General features: G+C 41.7%; 1 protein-coding gene across 8 annotated transcripts in view; it reads right to left on the reverse strand.

Moving 5' to 3' along the window:
• Positions 1–2,634, reverse strand: part of clip1a (CAP-GLY domain containing linker protein 1a) — a 180,035-nt gene extending 177,401 nt beyond the window's left edge. For 3 of the 8 annotated variants that reach the window (XM_085961660.1, XM_085961659.1, XM_085961658.1), the window contains exon 1: positions 2,302–2,628. The gene's annotated coding sequence lies outside the window, so the exon portion shown is untranslated. Of the gene's footprint in view, positions 1–2,301 lie in introns of all 8 variants that reach the window. The other 5 variants (XM_085961663.1, XM_085961661.1, XM_085961666.1 and 2 more) reach the window with 4 other exon arrangements.
• Between the last annotated feature and the right edge of the window lie 8,155 nt (positions 2,635–10,789).

Here is a 10,789-nt window from a genome sequence, read left to right on the forward strand (position 1 = left end):
AGTAAATGTGTCACAACGTGTCTAGGACCAAGAGATCTTTCATAATACCCACCCACATGGAGGATGTGATAACAGCTATAATTGACTCACTAGCACAAGGGAGGCATAAGGCTATAGAATAGATAAACTATTAATGATTGTCGCTAGACAAAGAAGCAAAACTATTGAGTAAGCTAATCATCTTGGTAACAAGATGATCAGACATGAGTAAGTAAATCATCTTGGTAACAAGATTCAGACAGAACCTCCTGACAGAATATATGATTAACTAACCTTGTCTGGAGATATTTCTGTCCTGCTGACCTTTTGATTGTCCTTGTGCAAACTCTTAATTTGCTAAAATGATACAATACCATTACACGTGATTTATGGAACGCTTGCTTGTTTGAGTGTATAAATATGCTGCATTCGCTGATGTCCTTTAGAGATGTTGGCCTAGCCTTTGTCCAGGCAGCTCTCTCCTTGTGCAAGTAAAAATTAAACTAACAATCTGACGGTACTGCCTGTGTTTTAGAGTCTGACTCGGAGTCGAGATTTCGACAGAACCAGGGGTCACAGTCTAAGGATAAGGGGTAAGCCATTTAGGACAGAGATGAGGAGGAATTTCTTCACCCAGAGAGTGGTGAACCTATGGAATTCTCTACCACAGAAGACAGTTGAGGCCAATTCATTAAATATATTCAAGAAGGAGTTAGATATATTTCTTAAGGCTAAAGGGATATGGGGAGAAGGCAGGGACAGGGTACTGAGTTTGGATGATCAGCCATGATCTCATTGAATGGCGGAGCAGGCTCGAGGGGCCGAATGGCCTACTCCTATCTTCTATGTTTCTTTAAGTATCCTTGTAAGAAGTCCACTTGGGCCTGGCGCCTTGTTTTCCTTTAACTTTCTCAGCCTATCAGTGGCCACCTTATTTGACATTTCTATTTCTTTTAGTACTCCTTCGCCACCGCTGCCCAATACATGCCAATTCCACCTTGCTAGAATATGTACAAAGGCAATGCAAATTGAAGACTTGTTTTTAACTGGTCTCCCTCAAAGGAACCATCTCACTTCCACTCGGCAGCTCCAATGCACACAACCATCAATTTAGGAATTCCATGAGAATAACCTGTTTTGCCATTCTCACCACAAGAGTCTTTGTTTTGTCTCATTTTTAAAGCTTAAAATTGTGACAAATTTCATATTTAGAACTGTAAAGTGTATTTTTTTAATTGTGATTTTATTTCGTAACATTGATAAACGTTATTATGCTAATAATCAGATAAATAATCCTGATAATTGAGTAGAATCCAATTAACTCACAATATGTCTGCACATGTGGATCTTCTTTGAAGAATTAACTGGTCAGTAGTCGACTTCTGTCGGGGTTTTTTTTTTTTAATTTGAGGTAACTGCAGCTGCAAACAATCCAAAACTGGCCGAACATACGAAAATAAGAGGCAGGAGAAGACCAGCTGGTCAAAACCAGTCCAGGAAATCACATGGACCATGTATTTGTTACCTCTTAATCCACTTACTTTCTATGTTATGCGATCTTAAAATAAATCTGGATTTAAATCATTAAAGTAAGGCGCACTTCTTGAAAAGTGCCAAAAGCATTGGACTGTCTCGGAAATACACAACACAGCTTGGACATGCAACTTAATACCTGATTTGGTGGATATGGTTTTGAAACGTATCGTAATGCAACAGATATTTTATGAATTTCAGAAGCTTCGATCGACACTTAAAAAAGAAAAGTACCAGAGCAGAAGCCGACAGGAACTGAAGTCAAAGAAGCCCTTGTGTGCGAGGTGGCACATTCCCAGGTCATCTGACAAACAAAAACGGCTCGAGATATAAACAGCAAATAAAGTGGATACTTCAAAAAAAAAAAAAAAATCCCTGCTAAAAATCAAATATCTACAAATAACTGGAGGAAACGGCACGAAGCGTGAGTGGAGCGGGCAGTTTGGTGACTTGAAAGCGGTTGGGGATTCTTCAACTCAAAAAGCCCAACGTAACCGGCTCTGGGTGTAGGAGCCGCTCCCTCGCTCGATTCTCCCTCACCTTTTACTCACCATTTCACAGTTCACATTAAAACATTGCCGCCCCGCGCTCAACGCCAACTACTGCCGATATTTCCAGTTACCCACCCACGGTTCCTTTCCTCAAAGGCCTAAAACCAGCGAGCCGAGGCCCAGCCGGCAGTCGCACACACACCACCCGCCGGCGCCAGGCTGGCGAGCTCCATCCGCGGCACAGCCGGTAACCGGGGCCGCTCCCCCCTTTTTCGCACGGCTCCGGGAAAACACTCACCACATCCAGTTGCGGTAACTTTGTCGGCCGGCTCCTGTCGCGGCCTCTCCGCCCGCCCGCGCCCAACCCGAGCGAGTGGCCGCGCCAACTGACGTCAGGGCCCGCCTCCCACACACGGAGACCCGGGGCTCGGCCAAAGGCGGTACACAGCACGCAGAGTGGGCACCGGTACAGGCACAGTGCCGGGACTGGCTGGCTAAAGGGTACAGGGAGGAAAAGCAAGTGATTTGAGGGGGAAAAAAGGGAAGATGTAACAGGAGAGCAAGGGCTTTGAGGAACGTCAGAATCAAGTGCAGGATATGGGAACCGAGCCCTTAGGTGAGGGGGCAGCAGGGAAAAAGAAAGAAAGGCTTGCAATTTATACCGCGCCTTTCGCGACCACGGGACGTCTCAAAGCGCTTTACAGCCAATGAAGTACTTTTTGAAGTGGAGTCACTGTTGTGATGTGAGAAACGCTGCAGCTAATCTGCGCACAGCAAGGTCCCACAAACAGCAATGTGATAATGACCAGATAATCTGTTTTTTGTTATGTTGGTTGAGGGATAAATATTGGCCAGGACACCAGGAATAACTCCCCTACTCTTCAAAATAGTGCCATGGGATCTTTTACGTCCACCTGAGAGAGCAGACGGGGCCTCGGTTTGGCACCTCCAACAGTGCAGCACTCCCTCAGCACTGCACTGGAGTGTCAGTTTAGCTTTATGTGCTCAAGTCCCTGCAGTGGGACTTGAACCCTTGACCTTCTGACTCAGAGGAATGAGGCATCGGTACCTGGAGGGTGGGCTCGGGGTTCATTCGAGCCACAGATTTCTGAATGCATCAAAGATCATTTTTAGGTCTGCAAAAAACGTTAATCCAGTAAGAAAGTTTGAAATCATGTCATAATCTTTATAATTGCTCGAACAAATTGTTGCTCTACTCTACCATGTACTTCATTATTATATTAGTATTGATACTTTTAATTGAATTGCAGTAGCGAATAGATGGCGAATGCAAAATGCCCTAAAAGAAAATTAGGGAAGCAGGAAAGAAAAAGATTGGGAGAATATTTTCACGGGAATGCAGTATTATTGGCTGGAGCAATTTCCTTTTTTCTCCATCTGAATGTAGTGGACGTCATCACCTGTCCTTATGGTAATCCGACAGTGGCTTAGAAGCTCTAGTTGTGACCAGAGTGGTCAACTTCAAAAGACATTGTCACCCAGGGAATACACGTATCTGGCAATCCGACTGCCCATAATTCAAATTGGAGTTAGAATGGTCAGCAGCGAAGCAATGGTGCTCGTCCCTGACCTTGAAGAAAGCTTCCCACAAAGATCTAGCGATCTCTGGAATGCATTTCAGCTCTCCCGACCTTTGTTTGAATCTGGCGTTAAATCAAGCAAATCTCAAGCGTCCAGCCACAGTGATATCATCAAGCAGGCTGAGCAGCCAATCACATTGAGGAATTCTCACAGACAGTAAACTAAGAAGTAAAATGCACAGATTCTAATTTACTTTTTATAAATTTTACAGAGAGCAAAATAAAGATTGGGACATACACATAGGATTAAGGTCGAAATTGAAATATCATAAACTTAAATTTTTTTTAAAAAGCCATGTAATTCTTAATCATATTCATGGAAAAATTTGATAGTCCACAAATATAAAATTAGTTTTTCAGGACCAGAACGGTTGTTCAGCAGTCAATACACCATTAAAAACCCAGTTACGCCTCGTTCAGTAAGGCTTAACTTTTTTTTGGGGGGGTGGGGTTGTTTAACAGCGATATTCCAACATAATAGGGGAAGTTTTCATCCTTCAGTGTCATTTGAGTCGTTTGCCGGCCCTGGGGAGTTCTACAGCGCGGAGCAGGAAATGACTGACCGCAACTTCTTGATTTTTGCGTTTATCTGCGCATGCGCTAAATCCTGAAGTTGCTGTCAAAGAGAGGTAATGATGGCGAACACTGACAGTTTCCCCGTCATTTCCATCGCAAAATCCGGGCCCATCTTTCTTATTCAGATCTTCCTGAGCCAGGACTGTGATTCATCCCTATAAATGCCACAACACGTTAAAACATTCTCTCTTTTGTGCCTCTAAGGCTCATTTTGACCGAACTAATATACATATCACAATGCAGGTTAAGTTTTATTTTTATTGGAGTTTGGTATGAAACACAATATAATGAAAATATGATTGGGACAAACTTAGTGTGTAAATCAGATATAATTCTAGTTGTCTAATGCAGCAATATAAAAATAAGCCTGTGACACACCTATTGCAAAATGAAAGCAAGCAGTGTAACAAGTCCTGCACGATTTTCTGATCTTAGCACACACGCAATGGGAGATAAAAGCCTAGAGGCAAAGTTCTCAAATAAATCAGTTGTACAAGGGCGTACACATTTTCCACATTCATACCTAATTCATTTTGTTCAGGTTCACCAAAGGCATTACAAAGTCAACTTTATTACAGTGGTTTAAATTTATCAAAATGAATTATCGTGCTCGACCTAAGTAAACAAAAGCTGTTTAGTGTGGGGATTTAATATTTTTATATATGGCCTTGAGTTTCCTCCACATTTGCGTGTAACTACAATACTGTACACCCAAATCTCCTTGATCATTTACTTCCCTCTCTCAAACCCTCTGTCTGAAGGAATCTCTGCCCACAAAACTGACCACGCCCCAAACCCAAATACGAGTATCCTCCAATTGCACTTGTTCGGAGGCTTCACATTGCGACCAGATTTTCAGGCTCAGCAGGAAAGAAAATAATTCCGCTGGTGTTTCATAGCAATTTTTTGAGGGTTTAAAAAAATATATATATCCTCACTGAGAGCTGCTCTGTATTTTCTGTTCCTTTTAATGTATATTAATGGCATAAGCAGAAGACGCATAAAAAATGTAAAAGTTTCACTGATTGCAGGTTTTTAAACAGGTTTGTGCCTGATGTACACGAACAATGATTAAATGAGTTGTAACTTAAATTTTCATACTTAAGAAAGAAATACGGTGTGGGTTCAGTGCTTTTCATGGGCCCTAATTGTTTACATTGTATTCCACTGATTTACACCTATTTTAAGTTTGGACGTATTCTAATGCGACTGGGATGATATTTGGGCGTAACATGATATTCGCAAAATGGATGCAACATTAAGTTCTAGGCTGTGCCCATGGAGGAACCTCCAGGCCATATATTATAAATTCAGTGTTGAGCACAGCCAGCCTAAAGCAGTTAACACATTTAAGCATAATGTTCGCACCTTGTACTCTTGGATGAACTTCTCCTGAGGCACAGTCATAAACAAGATTTGATATTAACAAGAATGTGTCTGCCCTTATTTGTAACATGGAAGTGCTTTGCATATTGAAACCTCTCAGCACAGAAAAGTTCTCTATCACACTAATTATATGTACACACTGGAAAAATATAATTGATCTTTTTATGCACCAAGTTTTCCAGACTGGAAATGATACCGGACGGTGTTAGTAAGAATTTAAGCATCTACTTTTGAATGGCCGTCTTTAATCATTTGTGATTTTGTGTCATCATTATCTCCATGAATAAGCTGTCACAATGGGTTTTGAAACTGGTCAGTCAGTTATTGATCTGATTGGTGTGAACCTTTTATCATCCACCATAGAAGATAACATGACCAAGAACAAAATCAATAAAATAAAAATAAACTGGATTAAAATTAAGGGCAATACAGCTCAAAAAGTGTTATAATGACAATTTCAATCTTTATACATTCAGTGAAGACATCAAACAGGTCCTCACTTTAGCATCCATGGCACAATTAAATATTTATTGATAAATTAACATTTATTAAGCAGTCAGTGAAGGGTTGAATAAAAAGATTACATTTAGAAATGTATTGTATATATGTAATCCAATAAGGGGATGCCTCCAATTGTACATATTAGATGAATGTCTCTTATTGGCCTTCTATTAACTTACATCCATGTGATTTCAGAATGCAACTTTTTAATGGCTCTTTGTACATCAAACAAACAAAGACTGCTTATATCATTCTCTCATGTACAATAGCAAAATACTGCAGATGCTGGAAATCTGAAACAACAACAGAAAATGTTGAAAACGCTCAACAGGTCAGGCAGCAGCATGGAGAGAGAAACAGAGTTAATGTTTCAGGTAGATGACCCTTCGTCAGAACTGGAAAAAGTTGGACAAGTAACAGATATTTAAGCAACTGTGGGGCAAGGAAAGGGGGGAGGGGAGGAAATTACAAAGGGAAGGTCTGTAATAGAATGGAAGGCAGGAGAGATTAAAAGACAAAAGGGATGATGGTGCAAGGCAAAAGGAGATGGTAATGGGACAAGTTAAGAAGCAAAAGATGACGCTAGGCAAGGTGTAAATGACAATGGCAGAATCATCAACAGCTGCCATGAGAGAAAAGAAAACATGGGGGCCGAAGTTATAGTCTGAAATTGTTGAACTCTATGTTGAGTCCAGAAGGCTGTAAAGTGCCTAATAGAAAGATGAGGTACTGTTCCTCGAGCTTCAATGGAACAGTGCAAGAGGCCGAGGACAGAGAAATCAGTGGGAGTGGAGCGGGGAATTAAAGTGACAGGCGACCGGAAGTTCGGGGGGTCACGCTTACGGACTGAACGGAGGTGTTCCGCAAAGCAGTCACCCAATCTGCGTTTGGTCTCCCCAATGTAGAGACCACTGCATCGTGAGCAGCAAATACAGTATACTAAATTGCAAGAAGTACAAGTAAATCGTTGTTTCACCTGGAAGGAGTATTTGGGGCCCTGGACAGTGGGGAGGAGGTGCATCTCCTGCGCTTGCACGGGAAGGTTCCATGGGAAGGAAAAGGGTGTTGGGAGTGATCGAGGAGTGGATCAGGGTGTTGCGGAGGGAGTGGTCCCTTCGGAATGCTGAAAGGGGAGGTGAGGGAAGATGTGTTTGGTGGTGGGATCACGCTGGAGGTGGCAGAGGATGATCCCTTGAATGTGGAGGCTGGTGGACTGAAAGGTGAGGACAAGGGGAAGCCTATCGTGGTTCTGGGAGGGAGGGGGAAGGGGTGAGAGCAGAAGTGCGGGAAATGGAATGGATACGGTTGAGGGCCATGTCAACCATGGTAGAGGTGAATCCTCGGTTGAGGAAAAAGACATATCAGAAGCACTAGCATGGAAGGTGGCATCGTCAGAACAGATGTGGTGGAGATGGAGAAACTGGGAGAATGGAACAGTCTTTACAGGGAGCGGGGTGGGAATCAGTGGGCTTATTAGTGGATGTTTGTTGATAGCCTATCCCCAGAAATGGAGACAGAAGTCAAGGAAGGGAAGAGTCGGAGATGGACCATGTGAAGGTGAGGGGAGGGTGAAAATTGGAAGCAAAGTGTATGAAATTTTCTAGTTCCGGGCAAGAGCAGGAAATGACATCAATACAATCATCAATGTACCGGAAAGAGAGGTGAGGAAGGGTACCAGAGTAGGACTGGAACAAAGAATGTTCCACATATCCCACAAAAAGGCAAGCATAGCTGGGGCCCATGCAGGTCCCCATTGCAACACCTTTAATTTGGAGGAAGCGAGTGGAGTCAAAAGGAGAAGTTGTTCAATGTGAGTACAAGTTCAGCCAATCAGAGGAGGGCGCTCTTTTATGTAACTAACCTGGTTTAGCTCAATTCTAGCCAAAATATGAATTATATATTAAAAATGGTAGGTGGGTCATAATATTCCATTTCAAATGCATTAAAAACAGTCAAATTCTAACCTGCTCCTGTGAAAAATCCCATTATAAAAGTGTAACTTTTAAAAGTTATTACAGTAGGTGGCGCTGTGATAGGGATTTTTTTAAATATTGAGCTTGGCTTTTTTAAAATCTCAGGATATGGGTGTTGCTGGCAAGGTCGGCATTTATTGTCCATCCCTAGTTGCCTTTAACGGAGTGGCTTGCTAGGTCACTTGGGAGGCAGTTAAGAGTCAATCACATTGGTATGGGACTGAAGAAGTGTTTATTTCCCTAACTCGCACCAAGTCCCGTTCATCCATCACCCCTGCTCGCTGACCTACATTGGCTCCCGGTTAAGCAACGCCTCAATTTAAAGATTCTCATCCTTGTTTTCAATTCCCTCCATAGCTTCGCCCCTCCCTATCTCTGTAATCTCCTCCAGCCCCCAAACCCTCAGATATCTACGCTCCCCAATTCTGGCATTTTGAGTATCCCTGATTTTAAACACTCAACCATTGGTGGCTGTGTCTTCAGCTGCCAAGGCCCTAAGCTCTGAATGACCTCCCTAACCCTCTCTGCCACTCTTTCCTCCTTAAAACCTACCTCTGACCAACCTTTTGGTCATCTGCCCAAATATCCCCTTATGTGGCTCGGTGTCAAATTTTGTTTTATAACGCTCCAGAGAAGCGCCTTGGGACGTTTTACTACATTAAAGGCGCTATGGTCACTTTTACTGATACCAGTTTTTTTATTTCCAGATTTTTTAGAAACAGAATTCAAATTCTCAAACTTCAAGTGATATCTGAATTCACATTCTTTAGATTATTAGTCCAAACCTCTGGATTACCAGTCAAGTACCATAATCGCTTACCATACCTGGTTAATCTCAATTTAAAAAATTAATCATTTAGATTATTTTTTCAATATCCTCAACTTCTCTCTTGAAAAGCATTCAATTATGCTGGGGTACAGTTCTACCAATGCCAGCAGCCATATACCTCATCCAAGTGGTCGTTCTTTATATGCAAGTCTCTCCGGCCCTTCCAAGCAGAATCACAGGTTTATGGATAGTGGGGAACATCACACAACTGAGCCCAATCCAATCCACACCCAACCTCAATATATTGATAAACAGAACATGCTGCCTGACCTGCTGAGTATTTCCAGCATTTGTATTTCAGATTTCCAGCAGCTGCAGTAATTTTCCTTTTGTATCAATATATTGATACTTTACTGCAGGACAGAACAGAGTAGTCTGACAAAATAACCACCCAATTTAAGAGGGTAGAAGAAGATTGTTTCCACTTGTAGGTGAATCAGTTACAAAGGGATATAGACTAAAGATTCTCACTAAAAAAGTAAAAAGGGGAAAGTTACAAGTTTTTTTTTCCCCACACAATGTGGTTACAAGAACAAGCAAGGTTTTATCACAAGCGGCTATTGAGACATAGCCTTACCCGTTACACCAATGGCTTTCAGAGTCATCAGAGCGAAGTGGGAAGAATAATAATCCTAAACACGACTGCTTTCAAAAAGCCAGCACAGGCATGACGGGCCGAATGGTCTCCTTCTGTGCTGCAAGTTTCTATGATTCTATCCACTGTGGCTTTGCACACAAGGGAACCAAGACAAGGTGCAGTCTTCAGAAGCATGGCTAGAGGATGCAGAGGATAACTGGACCAAGGCACGCGCACATAATTCGGTCCCCATTTTATCATCCATTGCAGAGAAGTAGTTGGTTGGAAAATAAGAATTTCTCTGCAGTAAAGACTAAAGAACTGGGAAAATGGGACTCAAACCACAAAACAGAGGTACTACAGTGTCATCATTGAGAGGAGGGCGAGTTTACATAGGCAGATTCTAGTATCAATGTGGACACAGGAATTCATAATAGAAATAAATTGGTATTAAATTGACAAAAACACGACTACAGGAAGTAATGTTTTGCAGACAGGAAGATCAGCTAATGTATAGGATCATATGTATGGATACCTGTTAACATTTATTGTTCCAGTTTTCCTCAATCCTTCTGTCAACAAAGGGTTACGCTGTTCCTTCTCTTTCAGAGTAACAATTCAAAAAATAACTATCGATTACTTGTTGGGGTTGGAAACTACTAGACATGACAAAATAGAAGCAGAGGCTCAGTTAGCTATGCATTTACTGTTCTTTCCAGTATTAAGCTCAGATGATCAACGTGCTGTGCTTATTGCATATAACCGTTCACATTATTTCTGAAAATGGATGTCATCACATGAAAATAGACACCTCCTTGTGACTGACTAAAGACACAAATCATGTGGGTAATTTATACACGCAAAGTAAATCAATTTTGACATTTCCTACAAGGTGATCTGGCCCATTGTAGAACATGTAGAATGGTACAATCTTTCCACATACTGTAGCTCAAAAAGCCTACCTTTGGGTTTATAAAAAAAAGTAATAGAAATTTTTTAAAAATGGTGTCACACGATTTGATAACCATTTTAAGGTCCAGACAAAATTAAGAGGTTGGATGCAAAAGGAGCGTGCATAGTTTGACACTGCACACAACTATGCTGAACTCTCTTCTTGAAGTTGTGAACTGAACAGCTAAAACATTAGTATGAGAAAATGACAATGGAGTGTACAGGTGAAGGGATATCATTTGACTAAAATAATCCCAAAGATATACTACAGAAGCCCCAAAGGTTGTACCCAGGAAATACCCAACTATCCACCCAGTAGCTCACCAGCAAGATGTACAGAAGCCAACCCTTTGTCACAATGATAAATAAAACCGACCAAGATCACAACAGTA

Source organism: Somniosus microcephalus, chromosome 19 (assembly GCF_052327205.1).
Source record: "Somniosus microcephalus isolate GS21.2 chromosome 19, FLI_Smic_1.0, whole genome shotgun sequence".
NCBI lineage: Eukaryota > Metazoa > Chordata > Chondrichthyes > Squaliformes > Somniosidae > Somniosus > Somniosus microcephalus.